General features: G+C 38.6%; 1 protein-coding gene across 1 annotated transcript in view; it reads left to right on the top strand.

Annotated features, from left to right (window-relative positions):
* RESF1 (retroelement silencing factor 1) overlaps positions 1 to 18,229 on the top strand; it is a 305,299-nt gene that overhangs the window by 216,924 nt on the left and 70,146 nt on the right. Inside the window, exons 6-7 of the transcript XR_006782301.2 lie at positions 1,314 to 1,487; positions 5,642 to 5,737. The gene's annotated coding sequence lies outside the window, so the exon portion shown is untranslated. The remainder of the gene's footprint in view (positions 1 to 1,313; positions 1,488 to 5,641; positions 5,738 to 18,229) is intronic.

Raw genomic sequence — 18,229 nt, forward strand, 5'->3', positions numbered from 1 at the left:
CTGTTGTATCAAGCTTCCATGTTGCAACTAACCTTTTAGGAAACTGTCAGCTTTTGGTGCAGTATCGAAGAATATACGTGATCTGAAAAAGCTGGAGGAACATTCTTGTCCACATAAAAAGCCGTCTGTGTGTGAGATGGGATTTTTCTCGATATACTTGAACCAAGACATAGCTCAACAACAGGCTGAATGCACAAGTAGATAAGAGATTCGACTGAGTTCAATGAAGTTGGATCTTAAAGAGATTTGCAAAAATGAAAAAAAATGCTGGACTTTTCATGGATTTTTTTGTTTTGATATATTTTTTATTAAAATGCTATTTATATAACCATGTAATGGGTTTACTTTTAAATGAAAACACTTTAAAAATTTTTCATGGACTAAATATTGATAAATATCTCAAGTCCACAGTTTTTAAGATGGTTAAAAATAAGAGTGGTTACAGTGGTGATTCAGGAGCAAGCACAATTAGATGGATATGTCCAGTCTTGCATCATTGCTGAAAAGTCAGCATTAATTTTCAAGTACTTAAATAGTATAAAGCATTTAGAGTTGCATATAAGTAGTTAACAGTGTTGAATTGGCTGCTATCATTATTCTTTAATTGTTAATGTTTTCACATTAGGTGTGGCTTTTACATGTTAAGGCTAGAACCTTATAGGTACCAATGAATATTATGACCTTGAATTTCAAAGGGTAATTTCAGGACAAGATGAGAGAAGCCTACATAGACTATGAAAATCATTTTTAAAAAAATAGGGAAACCTAACTGGCTCAGTCCGTTAAGTGCCCAGCTATTTGATCTCAGCTCAGGTCTTAATGTCAAGGTTGTGAGTTCAGCCCCGCTTTGGACTCCACACTGGGCATGGAGTCTTCTAAAAAAATAATAATGAAATTAGTAAAAAAATAATAAGTCTTTTAGGTGTGTGAGGTTCAGGACAGTAGTATGTAAAATACTCTTTATGCATAATACAATGAAAGACAGGCTCTCAATGAAAGACCAATGAAATTCCTTCAGGAAGAAGGGAATTGAAAACAGAAGTGAGATGCAAGGGTGAAAGGTCAAAGAAATCAGTGGACATTTATCTAAAGGATGACCACAGAAAGAACACATTAATAGAACAAATTTTTAAAGGGAAAATAACGGTGAAAAAATCTATCTGAATGGTAACACTGACTAGCATGTTACATGTATCTTGTTTCCTGGACATGGAGATAATTTGCAAATAGTACCTATAATGTATGAAGCTTTGTGGGAAGTGTGGTACTACTATAGAAGCTGCAAAAATGAGTAAAACAACTTCTTCCCTTAGGAATCTCCAATCCAGAAAATGAGAAGAAGTGTCCAAATGTGACTCAGTATTCATAAGAGGCATAAATGTTTGGGGAGATCCAGAAAATGAGAAGAAGTGTCCAAATGTGAGTCAGTACTCATAAGAGGCATAAATGTTTGGGGAGATCCAGAAAATGAGAAGAAGTGTCCAAATGTGAGTCAGTACTCATAAGAGGCATAAATGTTTGGGGAGATGAAATGAGAGATAAAAAATAATTACTAAAGAAGTTTTCTTACTGACTTCGGAATGCCTTTTATTACCTTACCACAGCTAGGTTAATGCTTTCTCTTGCCCATCTATATCTAGATGAAAGTGGCCAAAACCAACTACTGGTCTTACCAACTAATTTTCATTTGAATTTCTCTTCAAGAGAAGGGTCCTGAGAAAGAAGCACAAATAACGTGTTGTTATTTTAATAGAAGCATAAATAATGTTGATTTGTTGTTACTATTTTCATGTTTGAAGGAATGCATTCAAGGTTCATTTTCTTTCAACTCTAGATATTTAAAAATAGAACTTGGAAAAGTATTTGAAACTTACTATATTAAGTTTAGACTGCAGAGCAGAGATTATAGAGTATGAATCAGGATTGCAGTGATACTATATACTTAAATGAAGACTGTCAAATCATCAAAACAGTCATCAGGCCATCAGGACTCAAAAAGCCTCTGAAATACTGAAGAAAGGTTGAGACTGACCGTCAGATTACTATGCTTCCAGTTTGGGAATGTGCCCTGAGAAGGGTGTGAGTACACCTTTAAGAAAGCATTGCAAGGGAAGGTTAAGAATGATACGAGTTGATAGCCATTTTGATAGTTCTGTAATCTTACAGATATCTGTAAAAAATTACAGATCTGTAAAAAAAAAAAAAATTCACAGTAAACATTGAGGTAAATACAGGTAACCAGAAAGTAATTAATGAGCCTAGCTGCCAATATGGTAGCTGTTAGCCTTATGTATATGTATTGAGCACTAGAATATAAAATGTACTAGACAGTTTGGATCTATGTTCTGGAGGAAGAGCCAACAGAACTTGATGGTGGACTGGATAAGGGAGAATAGAGGGAGGAATCTTGTCTCTGGATTGTGGCGCTGAGTGGGTAGAGAGGCCTGCCTTGCCTGCATGACTAGGGAGTTGGAAGTCTTTAGGCTGACCAGGAATTGATTTCTTTAAGCATGTGGCCAGTTCCCATGGACCTTTTACCTGAAGGCCAGCCTGCAAGGCAACAGTCTTGAATAAATTAACCCACACCTTTTAGTAGTTGAGTCAACCCAGCATAGCCTCTAGAGAGGAATGGACCCCTACTCAGCACCATTTTCGCAGACATCATTATTTTCATAGCTGATATTTCAAGGTAAATTTTATGAAATAATTGAGGCCTAATTTGAAATCTTTGTAATTTCTCCCAGCTTTTGCTTTGCCTAAGTAGAATGGATTTATCTATGGGATAACAGATTTTTTTTAATTAAAAAAAATTCTTATACTCTATGCTTTTTTTTTTTTTTAAAGATTTTATTTATTTTTTTACGAGAGAGAGAGAGCGTGAGAGGGGGGAAGGTCAGAGGGAGAAGCTGAGCAGGGAGCCCTATGTGGGACTAGAGACTCTGGGATCAGGTCCGAGCCAAAGGCAGTTGCTTAACCAACTGAGCTACTTAGGCGCCCTAGGTTTTTTTTTTTAATAGCAAGAAATAGACTGTTGACCCTGAATTGAGCATTTCCTTTTCCGAGTCTTTTTCAGTCACTTCCTACCTGTCTTCTACTATCTGATCTCTCTGTAACTCCAAATTGATAATTTGCTTGAGATTCCAAGGTATTGTAATTATGGGGACTCAATGATCAGAGAACTGCTATTGTCACTTTGGCAACATTTTAGATGCATTATATTTCATTGGTCACTGGGAATGTGCCTGCTCTGATGGCTTTGAATTATATATCCAAAATATGACTCCTACCTTGTTAAAATTTTCTGGGGTCCAGGAACTCAGTTACTTTTAAGTCCTCATATCAAATATAAATCATATACTTACTCATAACTGTGTGGGCTGAGCACAATAACTTGTCATGCATGGTGATAATTAATTCCATTGCTTTTGGATGCTTCAAAGGATCTCCTAGGAAACAAAATGTGTGGATGGTTAGGTTTTGTGCTCAGATTCAAGTATGGCCTTTATTTACTTTTACTCATTGCCTGTTGTGAATGGTTATTTATTATTCACATTAAACCAGGAAGTTATATTGCCCTTGTTATACATATGAGAAAACTGAGCTACAGAGAAATAAGGTCAAACAGCTTTAAAGTAATAAAGGAGCACCTAAGAATTAATATAATCATCAAAAAAACTTCTAATTTGGGCCAAAACACCAAAATCAGTGATTGCAGTCCATTTCTCACCAAGGAACATTTCATTACATGATGTGAACATTTGTCCTTTCTCCAGTATTAGAAGTACTGGACTAATTTGCCGGAATATGTCTGCAGAGTGATCCCAGGATAGTTCTCACAGATGGCCCTTCAGCTTCCACCTCTGTTTGGCTTTGCACTTCTAAAATTCTAGTGGCCTTATGCTTTTTACCCTAATTTCTCCACCCCATATCAGTGTGACCTTAACTTTCCTTACTCTTCCCTTTTCTTCATTTGTGTTTTAGCACTCTATACCAGCTTCATAGATTTGGGACATACTATCATCATGTGCTTATCCTTTTGCAGAATGAAGCTCATTGTTAGATTGCTGCATCAGTTATTATCACTGTGTAAGGCTTAAACATGTAACAGTTTCTAAAGGTCAGAAATGGGTGTGGCTGGGCTGGGTGTGGCTGGGCTGGGTTCCTCCTTAAAGTCTCTCACAAGGCTAAATCATGGTTATTGGCTAGTACTGTAGTCTCATCTGACGGCTTGACTCAGGAAGGATCCACTTCCAAGTTCATGCATGCGATTGTTGTCAGGTGTTTCAGGCTGTTAGACTGAGTGCCTCAGTTCCCTACCGGCATTAGCCAGCAGCCTCCTTCAATTCTTTGCCATGTTGGTCTCTTTATAAGGCAGTCTCCAACATGGCAGCTGACTTTCCTCAAAGCAATAGAACCTGACTGTGAGAGCAGGCTAGAGGAAAGTCAGTCTTTTTGTAACTTAATTTAAGAATTCATATCCTGTCATTTTTGCTATATTCACTTGTTAGAAGTTCAGTTCACATAGTTGCAGTTCACATTCAAGGTAAAGGGGTTAGGGGTCACTAGGAACCATCTTAGAGGCTACCTACCACAGTCTTTACTAAATTAACCCCTAAATTCTTTTGTTGTGTACAAGTGGAAGCATGACGTTTCTGATTTACGTAGCTCTGTGCTTATTCCAGGGAACCTGGAAGTCTGGCTTCTTGTCTAAAATACAGATAGAAAATGATGCAGATGGTTCAACAGTTACTTCGCCTGGGCTTAGCTCCTTGACATGGAGTATAAGACCCCTCAGTAAACTTGCGCCTTGGCATTCCCTAAGAGATTACGCTGTCTTGCTCCTATGTTGGTGGTTCATAACTCCAAAGACCAAGTGTGTTCTGTGTGACTGACAAAGGGCTTTGGGAGCTGTGCCTAGAAGCCCCCGTCTCTCTGTCTGCCTGTGCTTTCTTTCTTTTCTGTACTGTATCCTTTACTTTTATTAAAACCTTAACCTAAGAAAATCTTGTGGAGTCACATGAGACCTTTGAGAGATCCAGTCCCATGTAATCATTGCAGTTGGGGGGGACTGTGACCACACTGTCTGAATCCCAGCAGCGTCCAGGTGGCTGTGGAAACTCCCAGAATTAGTCAAATTACCCATGGGGCTGCAAAGAACCTCATTAAATGCCTTTCCCTAATGTCAGTTTTTCTGTGAGGGAAAGGCCTTTTTCTATCCTGCTGTCTATGCCACTCCCCTATTATTTCTTTCTTTGTACAGTACCAGCTTGCTGAATGTTTATACTGCTGCAGGAGTGCCCATCATGTTATATGACAATCTCAATTCCTAGATAAATTAGGAGCTCCTTGAATGCAGGGACCCTGCCTTAGTTACATTTGTATTCGCAGTGCCTATTGTCAAGCACAATGCTGTCCAATAGAAATGAAATGTGGGCCGCATATGTAATTGTAAGTTTTATGGTAGTCACATTTAAAGTGTAAAACTGGTGAAAATAATTTTAATAATGCATTTTATCTAACCAATGTATTTAAAATATATTGTCAACATGTAATATGAAAATTACGGAGATATCTTATATTCCTTTTCCTTTTTTTTTAATACTAAGATTTTTGAATTCTGGTGTTTATTTTATATTTACAGCACATCCTAATCAGATGCTCAATAGCCATGTGTGGCTTGTGGCCACTGAATGGGACAGCACAGCCTAGCACATAAAAGGTGTTCAGGTATCTCTAGGTACGTAAGAGGTACTCCATCTTTTTAGAATGTACCAATTGCTATGCCAGTCTGTGCTTGACACTTGGAATATACTATCTCAATACACACACAACCTTGAGAAGCAGGTATCATCATCCTCAGTGTTAAACAGAAAACCATTTGTTTTCTTCACCATTGTATACCCAATTCCTGACTTATTTTTAAAATAAATATTTATTTTATGAATAAGCGAAGGACTATCAACGAGGGAACATTTGAGCTTAAAAAAGTTTAATAACTTCTCCAAAGTGAGTCACAGAGTCAGGAGTCAACCCCAGCTCTCTGACTCGACCTCTGGGCTCTTCAGTCTCCTGCTATGCCTCCTCTATGGCCAAGTGAAGGAACTGATATGTTAACTAATAAGCAGCATATTAATAAGGACATGGAATCCTACCAAAAATACAAGAATCTAGCATGTATCACTTATGTGAAGCACTTGTTGAATAACTAAATTATCTGTCAGAAAATGTTTAAAAGTGGGATTATTTGAAAAAAATGTATTAAAAGGCACTTGTGATATGGTATGTGACCAATAAAAAATGAATTCTTATTGCAGCCAACCTTATGTATATCCTGCCACTAGAAACAGATGAGAATAAGTCTTATTTTATCTATTTTTTTAATTGAAGTATAGTTGACACACAAATTAGTTTCAGGTGTACAACATAGTGATTTGACAAGTCTATACATTATGCTGTGCTCCCCACAAGTGTAGTTGCCATCTACCACCATACAACTCTATTATAATCCCATTCACTGTATTCCCTGTGCTGTACCTTTTATCCCCATGATGTATATGATTTATTTCACTTTATTTCATTTATTTCACCTTCTAGGTCCATTTCCCACATTGCAAGATGTCATTCTTTTTTATGGCTGAGTAAAATTGGCTCTGTGTGTGTGTGTGTATACCACATCTTTATCCATTCCTTTACTGGTGGACACTGCTGCTTCCATAATTTGGTTATTATGAATAATGCTGCAGTTACCATAGGGCTGCATGTATGTTTTCAAATTAGTGTTTTCATTTTCTTTGGGTAAATACCCAGTAGTGGAATTACTGGATCATATGGTAATTCTATTTTTAATTTTTTGAGGAACCTCCATGCTGTTTTCCACAGTGGCCGCACCAATTTGTATTCCCACCAACAGTGTACAAGGGTTCCTTTTTCTCCACATCCTCACCAACTCTTGTTTTTTGTGTTTTTGATTTTACCATTCTGACAGGTGTGAGGTGATATTGCCTGGTAGTTTTGATTTGTATTTCTGTGATAATGAGTGATGTTAAACATCTTTTCACATGTCTGTTGGCTAATTGTATGACTTCTTTAGAAAAATGTCTCTTTAGTTCCTCTGTCCATTTTTTAATCTAACTGGGTTTTTTTTTTTTTTTTTTTTTTGGTGTTGAGCTGTATAGTTTTTATTTTTAATCTTATGCTTTTATTTTTTTAAGATTTTATTTAAATTCAGTTAGTTAACATAAATTGTATTATTAATTTCAGGGATAGAATTTAGTGATTCATCTCTTGCATATAACACCTAGTGCTCATTGCAACAAGTGCCCTCCTTAATGCCCATCACCCACTTACCCCATCCCCACGCCCATCTCCCCTCCAGCAACCCTCAGCTTGTTCCCTGTACTTAAAAGTCTCTTATGGTTTGCCTCCCTCTCTTCTGTATCTTATTTTATTTTTCCTTCCCTTCCCCTATGTTCATCTGTTTTGTTTCTTAAATTCCACATATGAATGAAATCATATGGTATATGTTTTTCTCTGTCTGACTTATTTCACTTAGCATAGTATATTCTAGTGTTCCATCCATGTTATTACAAATGGCAAGATTTCATTCTTTTGATTGCTGAGTAATATTCCATTGTATATATATACCACATCTTCTTTGTCCATTCATCTGTCAATGGACATCTGGACTCTTTCCATATTTTGGCTGTTGTGGACATTGCTGTTCTAAACATTGGGGTGCATGTGCCCCTTCGAATCAGCATTTTTTGTCCTTTGGGTAAATACCTAGTAGTGTAATTGCTGGGTTATAGGGTAGTTCTATTTGTAACTTTTTGACAAACCTCCATTCTCTTTTCCAGAGTGACTGAACCAGTTTGCAATCCCCACCAACAGTGTAAGAGGGTTCCCCTTTCTTCGCATCCTCACCAACATGTTATTTCCTGAGTTGCTAATTTTAGCCATTTTGACTGGTGTCAGGTGGTATTCTTTGTGGTTTTGATTTGTATTTCCCTGACAGTGAGTCATGCTGGGCATTTTTTCATGTGTCTGTCGGCCATTTGTATGTCTTATTTGGAGAAATGTCTGTTCATGTCTTCTGCCCATTTCTTGGCAGGATTTTTTAGTTTTTGGATGTTGAGTTTGATAAATTCTTTATAGATTTTGGATACTAACCCTTTATCTGACAAGACATTTGCAAATATCTTCTCCCATTCTGTAGGTTGCCGTTTAGTTTTGTTGATTGTTTCCTTTGCTGTGCAGAAGGTTTTTATCTTGATGAAGTCATACTAGTTCATTTTTGCTTTTGTTTCCCTGCCTTTTTGGAGACATGTCTGGTAAGAAGTTGCTATGGCCAAGGTTGAAGAGGTTGCTGCCTGTGTTCTCCTCTAGGATTTTGATGGATTCCTGACTTATATTTAGGTCTTTCATCCATTTTGAATTTATTTTTGTGTATGGTGTAAGAAAGTGATCCAGTTCATTCTTCTGCATGTTGCTGTCCAATTTTCCCAACACCATTTGTTGATGAGGCTGGCTTTTTTTCACATTGACTATTCTTTCCCCCTTTATTGAAGATGAGTTGACCATACAGTTGTAGGTCCATTTCTAGGTTCTCTGTTCTGAACCATTGATCTATGTGTTTTTTTGTGTGCTAGTACCATACTGTCTTGATGATTGCCTCTTTGTAATACAGCTTGAAGTCTGGAATTATGATGCCTCCAGCTTTGGTTTTCTTTTTCAACATTACTTTGGCTATTCAGGGTCTTTTCTGGTTACATACAAATTTTAGAATTGTTTGTTCCAACTCTGTGAAAAACGCTGGTGTTATCTTGATAGGGATTGCATTGAATGTATAGATTGCTTTGGGTAGTTTAGATAGTTGAACAATGTTTGTTCTTCTGATCCATGAGCATGGAATATTTTTCCATTTCTTTGTGTCTTCCTTAATTTCTTTCATCAGTGTTCTATAGTTTTCAGTGTACAGATCTTTTACCTCTTTGGTTAGGTTTATTCCTAGGTATCTTATTGTTTTGGTTGCAGTTATAAATGGAATCAGCTCCTTAATTTCTCTTTCTTCTGCCTCATTATTCATGTATTGAAATGCAACAGATTGTACACTGATTTTCTATCCTGTACCTGCTGAATTCCTGTATCAGTTCTTGCAATTTTTTGGTGGAGTCTTTTTGGTTTTCTACATAGAGTATCATGTCATCTGCAAAGAGTGAAAGTTTGACTTCTTCCTTGCTGATTTGTGCCTTCTATTTCATTTTGTTGTCTGATTGCTGAGGCTAGGACTTCTAGTACTATATTGAACAACAGTGGTGAGAATGGACTTCCCTGTCATGTTCCTGCCCTTAGGGGAAAAGCTCTCAGTTTTTCCCCATTGGGGATGATGTTAGCTGTGGGTCTTTTGTGTAAGGCCTTTATGATGTTGAGGCATGTTCCACCTATCCCTACTTTCTTGAGCCTTTTTATCAAGAAAGGATGCTGTATTTTGTGAAATGCTTTTTTCCCATCTATTGAGAGGATCATATGGTTCTTATCCTTTCTTTTATTAATGTAGTGTATCATGTTGACTGATTTGCAGATATTGAACCACTCCGGCACCCCAGAAATAAATCTCACTTGGTCTTGGTGAATAATCCTTTTAATGTACTGTTGGATCTTTTTTTTGATGAATTTTTTGATGAATTTTTGCATCCATATTAATCAGTGTTATTGACCTATAATTCTCCTTTTTAGTGGAGTCTTTGTCTGGTTTTGGGATCAAGGTAATGCTGGCCTTACAGAATGAATTTGGAAGTTTTCTTTCCGTTTCTATTTTTTAGAACGAGTTTGAGAAGAACAGGTATTAATTCTTCTTTGAATGTTTGGTAGAATTCCCGTGGGAAGCCATCCAGCCCTGGACTCTTAGTTTTGGGAGATTTTTTTTATTAACTGATTCCGTTTCTTTGCTGGTTATGGGTCTGTTCCAATTTTCTAGTTCTTCCTTATTTCAGTTTTGGTAGTTGATATGTTTCTAGGAATGTAGCCATTTCTTCCAGTTTGCCTAATTTGTTGGCATATAATTGCTCATAATATTCTCTTATAGTTGTTTGTATTTCTGTGATGTTGGTTGTGATCTTTCCTCTTTCATTCATGATTTTATTTATTTGGATTCTTTCTTTGTTCTTTTTGATAATTCTTGCTAGGAGTTTATCAATTTTGTTAATTCTTTCAAAGAACCAGCTCCTAGTTTCATTGATCTCTTCTACTGTTTTATTTAATTTCTATATCATTTATTTCTATATCATCTAATCTTCTCCTGCTGGATTTACGCTTTATTTGCTTTTCTTTTTCCAGCTTCTTTAGGTGTAAGATTAGGTTGTTTATTTGAGACTTTACTTACTTCTTGAGGAAGGCCTGTATTGCTCTATACTTCCCCCTTTGCTGCATCCTTAAGTTTTGGACTGTTATGTTTTCATTTTCATTTGCTTCCATGTATATTTTATTTCTTTTTTAATTTCCTGGTTAGCCCACTCATTCTTTAGTAGCATGTTCTTTAACCTCCATGTATTTGTGGTCCTTTCAAATTTTTTCTTGTGGTTCAAGTTTCATACCATCATGGTCTGAAACTATGCGTGGTATGATTTCAGTCTTCTTGTACTGGTTGAGGCCTGTTTTGTGACCCAGTATGTGATCTGTTCTGGAGAGTGTCCCATGTGTACTTGAAAACTACGTGTATTCTGCTGTGTTTAGGATGAAGTGTTCTGAATATACCTGGTAGGTCCATCTGGTGCAGTGTGTCATTGAAAGCCTTGTTTCCTTGTTGATCTTCTGCTTAGATGATCTGTCCATTGCTGTGAGTGGGGTGTTAGAGTCCCCTACTATTATTGTATTATTACCAATGAGTTTCTTTAAGTTTGTTATTAATTAATTTATATATTTGGCTGTTCCCAAGTTAGTGGCATAAATATATACAATTTTTAGATCGTCTTCTTGGATAGACGCCTTTGTTATGTTATAGTGTCTTTCTTCATCTCTTATTACGGTCTTTGTTTATAATCTAGTTTGTCTGATATAAGGATGGCTACTTCAGCTTTCTTCTGATGTCCATTAGCATGATAAATTGTTCTCCACCCCCTCACTTTCAATCTGGAGGTGTTTTGCGGTCTAAAATGAGTCTCTTGTAAGCAGCATATAGATGGGTCCTGTTTTTTATCCATTCTGATATGCTCTATCTTTTGATTGGAGCAGTTAGTCCATTTGCTTTCAGAGTAAGTATTGAAAGATATGAATTTAGTGCCATTGTATTATCTGTAAAGTCACTGTTCCTGGAGATTGTCTCTGCTCCTTTCTAGTCTTTGTTGCTTTTGGTCTCTCTTTCCCGCTCAATAAGTCCCCTTTAATATTTCTTGCAGAGCTGGTTTAATGTTCACAAACTCCTTTAGTTTTTGTTTGTCTTGGAAACTCTTTATCTCTCCTTCTATTCTGAATGACAGCCTTGCTGGATAAAGTATTCTTGGCTGCATATTTTTCCCATTTAGCACGTTGAATATTTCCTTCCTCTCCTTTCTGGCCTGCCAAGTTTCAGTGGACAGGTCTGCTGCTAGCTTCATGTGTCTACCTTGTAGATTAAGGACCTTTTGTCTGTATCTGCTTTTAGAATTCTCTCTTTATGTTTGTATTTTGCATGTTTCACTATGATATGTCATGGTGTTGACCTATTTTTGTTGATTTGAGGGCTGTTCTCTGTGCCTCTGGGACTTGAATGCCTGTTTTCTTCCCAATTAGAGAAGTTCTTAGCTATAATTTGTTCAAATAAACCATCTGGGCCTTTTTCCTGCTCTTCTTCTTCTGGGACTCCTGAGATATGGAGATGATTTGATTATTTTGCTTTATGGATTTGCCAGGTTCCCTAAGTCTACCTTTGTGACCTAATAGTTTTCTTTCCCTCTTCTTTTCAGCTTCATTATTTTCCATAATTTTATGTTCTCTCCTCTGCCTCTTCAATCCTTGTCGTGATTACATCCAGTCAGTTTTGCATCTCAGTTACAGCGTTTCTTATTTCAGCCTAACTAGTTTTTAGGTCCTTTATCTCTAGAGCAAGGGTTTCTCTGGTGTCTTCTATGCTTTCCTCAAGCCCAACTAGTGGTATTATGACTACTAAATTATTGTTCAAAATTCTTGTTCAGATATATTGCTTATATCTGTTTTGAGCTTGTCCATGGCTATGATTTCTTCTTGAACTTTCTTTTGGGGAGCATTCCTCCATCTTGTCATTTTGGCAAAGTTCCTGTCTTTTGCATGTTATGAAAGCTTGTTATGTTTCCTGCACCTGGGAGTAATGCCATATTAAAAAGGAGTCATTCTCTGTCCAGGGCCTGGCACTTCAGGAAGTGTTTCTGTTGTATGCTGTGTGCACTCTGCTGTTGTGTTTTTTCTGCTCTTTCCCACTGGTCAGGCCTCTGCAGAGTTCCTCCTTATTTGCAATGGGGAGTATTTGGACCTTTAACTGGGTATGCTTTGATTTGTTTGTTAAAATAAGCCTGGGAAAAAAAGAGAAGAGGAGAGGAGAAGAGAGGAGGGGAAGGAAGGGGAGGGGAGAGGAGAGGAAAAGAGAGGAGAGAAAGAAAAGAGAAAAGAAAAATCCTGATCCCAAAAAAAAGATTAAAGGAAAAGGAATGAAAGAACCAGAAAATCAAAAAACTATAAGCCTGATTCCAAAGAAAAAGAAAGGAAAAAAAAGAAAAAGAAAAGAAAAAAAGAATCTTCATCCAAAAAATAGACAAGGAAATGAAAAAAACTAAGAAAAAAAGAAAAAACGATAAGCCTGATTTCCAAGGAAAAGAATGGAAGAAATGAAAAAGAAAAAAAGAAGCCTGATTCAGAAAAAAATAAAAGGAAATGAAAAAAACAAACTAACAAACCAAAAACTATAAGCCTGAGGAAAAAGCCAAAGGAAAAAAAGAAGGAAAAGAAAAATACAGCCTGGTCCTATTTCTACCAGAACTGAAGGTGAAACTTTGAAGCGCTCTGTGATCAGTAGACTCGGTGCATGCAGGGTGCTGCCCGTGCTGGTCTTCTGGTGGATAGGCCTGATGTGCTGGCTCAAAGTCAGTCCTGCCCCAGTAAATATCCACTTGCCAGGCACAGAGGGACGGGGTTTGCTGTAAGTAGCTCCTGCCTTCACTGGGGGATGCTCTGTTGTTCTCTGAAGCCTGACCATGTTGGTGGCGAGGGTTAAATGGTGCCACCCAACTCTTTCGTCCCTGGACAGGGGATCTCACAACTCATGTTGTTCAGGAAGCCCTCACAGAAAAGCAAGGGCCATCAGTGCACCTGGAGCCACAGCTCTCCTACATTTTATCTTTGGTGCACATCTGGGATTCAGAACTCCATATTTTAAAGGACCTGGCACCCCACAGATCTGCTCTTTCCTCTGGAGTAGAGCCTCCCCATCATAATGTGTCTAGTGTCCTTTGTCCCAGAAAAACTTCCACACCTGTGTAGTGCGTGGAATCTATGTTGTAGCAGCACAAAAAGCAGTGACCAGGTTATCCACCCTCTGCATGCACCTCTGTCCCCTGCCGATGAAAGGCTGTTTGCTGGTGCCTGCAGGGTTTTGTCCTTGCAGAGGCAATAGACCTTCTTCCAAATGTACTCCGGAAGGGGAGTGTTCTTTTCCAGTGCAATCCAGTTCTTTTCCAGTGATACCTACACCACTCTGCGTGTTCTCTGGCCTATGCCCTCCTTCTCCCCAGGAGTGTGTGCCACAGCTCCACTCAAGCAGAAGTTGCGCACTTCCAAAACCTCAGAGTTTGAGCACCACACACTTTTTGCAAAACACCTGTGACCCTCACTTCCCATTCCTCCCCAGTTTCTTGTCCAGAGAGGTTTTCTTCTTGTGCAGACCTAACACTGTACTCTCTCAATCCTTCTCTCTTTCTCTCCCTTTTCTCTCCCCACAGAAGGGGCTCCTACCCCTCTGTGGCACAACAGGTTTTCTCTCCCCCAATTCACTTCCATACACCTTATTCCTTTAACGCTGTCTTCCTTCAACTGTGGGGATCCTTGCAATCCTCCGATCAATTTCCTGGGAGTTCCAAGTGGTCTGACCTCAATACAGCTGTATTTGAGGGGTGAGGAAAGCCCAGGGTCCCCTACTTCTTTGCCATCTTAACTCCTGATGAGTTAACTTCTTTGTATATTTTGGATATTAATCCTTTATGAGATATATCATTTGCAAATATCATCTCATATTCAATAGGTTGCCTTTTAGTTTTGTTAATGATTTGCTTTGCTGTGTGAAAGTATTTTATTTTGGTGTAGTCCCAATAGTTTGTTTTTGCTTTTGTTTACCTTGCCCAAGGAGACATATCTAGAAAAATATTGCTAAGGCTGATGTCAAAGAAATTACTGCCTATGTTTTCTTCTAGAAGTTTTATGGTTTCAGCTCTCACATTTAGATCTTTAATCCATTTTGAGTTTATTTTTGTGTATAGTATAAGAAAGTGGTCCAGTTTCATTCTTCTGCAGGTAGCTGTCTAGTCTTCTAGCAGCATTTATTGAAGTGACTGTCTTTTCCCTAAGAATAACTCTTCTGTTGTTTTTTTTTTTAAGTGGGCTCTATGCCCAGCATGGAGTCCAATGCAGGGCTTGAAGTCACGATCCTCAGATTAAGACCTGAGCTGAGATCAAGAGTTGGATGCCTAACCAACCAAGCCACCAAGGTGCCCCCCCCCAAAAATAACTCTTTTCTATAGCCTTTGAGTTAGTATATTCCAGCATCCTATCGACTGTTCTTTTACGAAAAAAATTTTGGATATGATTAAATGTAAAGCAGACAGAGAGCACTAGTTCATTTACCTGTGTGGCAGCTATAAACCAGTGTCACCCAGACGGGGCAAAACCAGCACTAAGTGACTAGCAGAATCTGTGTTGGGATTACCCTATTTGGTTTGATAGACCTTTAGGAATCTTGCCTATTGGCCAGTTAAAGGAAGATCACCACCACTCCTACTTTGGAGTAGCAGCACTTTGTGCAGTGGCGCTGTCCAATGGTTCTGTCTCTACATGGTCTAACAGTGTAGCTGCTAGCCACCTGTGTCTACTGAGGAACTGAATTTTTAATTTTATTTAATTTTAATTATTTTAAACTTAAATAGCTAGATTTGGCTATTTGACCACATGTCCCTTCTTGGATAGTACAGTGTGAACAGAGTGGGTGGCAAATTTCCACAAGTGTATTTCTCTGTCACTGGGATCCCCATAGGCTTGTGCAAGTTATCAGTGGGACCCTGATAGAGCCTGTCTAAGGCCTTATCTGAGATCCCTTGTGGGCTGTTTTAGTACCTGGCTGCTCTCTGGCCTCCTGACCATAATTCTTTCAACCTCTAGGACATGGACATATAATAATGAATGTACTTGCTTGTAGCTCAGATATCTGCCTTTGAGCATTTTCCTTTATAGACTGAAATTTGTGATCTTGATATTTCTTAGAACATTGGCCCCTTTCTTTGATGATATTATGCTAATTGGACCTGAAAAACAGAAAAGAATAAGCATTCTATAAGATTTAATAAAACGTGCATGCCAGAGGATGGAAATAAATGTTGTAAAAAATTCAAGGACTTCCACATTAGTGGAAGTCTGACAATAGTCTGGCACGAGTTGTACCACCCAGTGCAAAGAAAAGAGGCACGGTGTTTGAAGAACCTCTGTGGGGTTTGTGGGCAACATACACCATGTATGGATATGCTGTCCTAAGGAATTTATAAAGTAATTCACATAACTCCAGATTTATACGTGGCCCCAAGCAGGAGAAGGCTCTCCAGCACACGCAGGCTGTGGTGCAGCTGCCCTGAGGCCAGAGGGCCTGGGGGGCACAGTGGTACAGGAAATTGCTGTTACATGAAGCCTTTCAAAAACCGTTCTTGTTTTTTGTTTTGTTTTGTTTTGTTTTGTTTTGGGGGGTTTTATTTTGTTTTGTTTTTTGTTTTTTAGGAGAATCCTAGCATCATGCCCTATGTTGCTGACAGGTATTCTCCATTTGAAAAGAAGTTCCTAAATTGCTTCTTAGGACCGAACTCTACTATGCAGCCTGAACTGTCCATCATGATGGGGTGCTCTCTGATTCACAAAACTATATAATTGGGGAGGGGGGCGCTGAGTGGTTCAGTTTGTTAAGCATCTGACTCTTGATTTCAGCTCAGGTCATGATCTCAGGGTCCTGGGATCAAGCCCTGCATCAGGCTCCTCACTCAGTGGGAAGTCTGCTGGAGATTCTCTCTCTCTGCCCTTTCCCCCATGTATGTGCGTGTGCGCACTCTCTCTCAAATAAATAGATAAATACATCTTTAAAAATATATATATATATTTATATAACTGGATTGGTGTGGCAGCGTTTCATTGTTAAAAACATTTCATTGTTAAGTGAAAATAGTATATTCATTACAATCCAAGCAGATCTTAAGGCATAATTAAAAACATATAGTCAAGTCGCCCCAGTGTTCTGACATCCCTGGGGCTTTCTACTTCTTTGGCTTTCCTCTGTCCACACATACGGCTGCATGAGGAGTGAGCAAAAGGAAAGGAAGGTTCTGGTTTATGAGTTGGTTTGTTTAGTATGCTGACTCTAGCTGGAACTATTTGATAGCCCTACTTAGAGACGATACTAAAAGACAGTGATAAAGCCAATCTCACTGTGGCCTGCCACCAGGAACAGATGAGAATAATTCTTTTAGGCAGCTTTTGAGTTCCTTATACTGAAATAGCCCACAGCCTTTATAAGAGCAAATTCTTGGATGTGATTAAATGTGAAGTTGAGACAAAGCACTAGTTCATTCACCTTTATAGCATCTACAAACAGACTAAGTAGGCAAAAAACCCCCACAACATTAAATAACTATCAGAACATATGTACACAATGCCCTGTCTGGTTTGGTAAACCTATTAAGCAAGAACCAAAGTGACTGAGGAGCCAGTGCATCTGGTTATCAACTTTGGGCTTAGGTTGGTAGATATTCTGATGTATGAGTCCATATGGATTCATGGACAGTGGCTAATGGTCAGAAACTTCGAACAAGATTGACACATTGGTGTCAAGGAAGCCTGGGGGGAAAACATGTGGAAGACTCTCAGAATGTGCATAGTGTGACAAATCTGCAACCCATACCAATGCTCATCAGAGGGCATCCCTGCAGAGTAGGCTGTCAATAATCAGACGGACAGTATATGCAGTCCTGTGGGTCAGTCAACCTCTTTCACCAGCCACCCTCCTGTTTGCATTATTAATAGGCCCATTTATAAAGTGAGATGGCAACAGGGAAGGAGGTTCTGCATGAACTTCTCCTCGCTTCTGCCTCTGCTAGGTACCCAGGTGCTGTGGGTCAAAGCCATGCTGAGTCCCTGACAGAGCACACCATTCTCCAAGGAACTGATGAGCTACTTGGAGGCAGATTGATACATTGGACACTTTCCATAATGGAGGGAGGAGCAGTTTGTCCTCTTGGGCATAGAAACATGTTTCAGATATGGCTTTACCTTTGCTGCCCCAAACGCTTCTACCAGCACTAAACAGAAGGCCTTATTCATTGCTATTCATGTTCCATACAAATCACCTCAGACCAAGGAGCATATTTACAGCAAAGGATGGAATGCAGTGGAATTACACTCACAGAATTCGCCAGCATTACCACAAGCCCCAACAACATTTGGCTTGACAACATGGTAGAATGGCCTGCTAAAAACTCAGTTACTATATGAGCTAAAAGAAAATTACCTTACAGGATTGGGGTGCTGTTGTACAGGATGAATAACTGACTTAAATCAGCAGACAATATATGGTGACATCCTGCTCATAGCCAAATATATGAGCCCAGGGGGTAGTGGTCCAGAATAGTCCTATTCCATTTTTTCCTTTTTAAAAATTTGAGATGTAATTCACATAAACATCTAACTATGTATAACTATCACTATAGTTATACATAAACTATGTATAACTATCACCACTATCTGATTCCAGAACATTGTCATTATCTCTAAAAAAAAGCTGGTAGCCTTAGCAGTGTCCTTCAATTTCCCCTCCCTCAAATCCCAGGTAATCTCTCATCTACTTTCTGCCTCTGGGGATTTGCCTGTTCTGGGTATTTCTTATGAACAAAATGACATAATATGTGGCCTTTATACTTGGCTCCTTTCATTTAGTAAGATGTTTTCAAAGTTCATTCATGTTGTAAAATGTATCAATACTTCA

This window comes from Ursus americanus, chromosome 25 (genome assembly GCF_024610735.1).
Source record: "Ursus americanus isolate L20-20 chromosome 25, mUrsAme1.1.p, whole genome shotgun sequence".
Lineage (NCBI taxonomy): Eukaryota > Metazoa > Chordata > Mammalia > Carnivora > Ursidae > Ursus > Ursus americanus.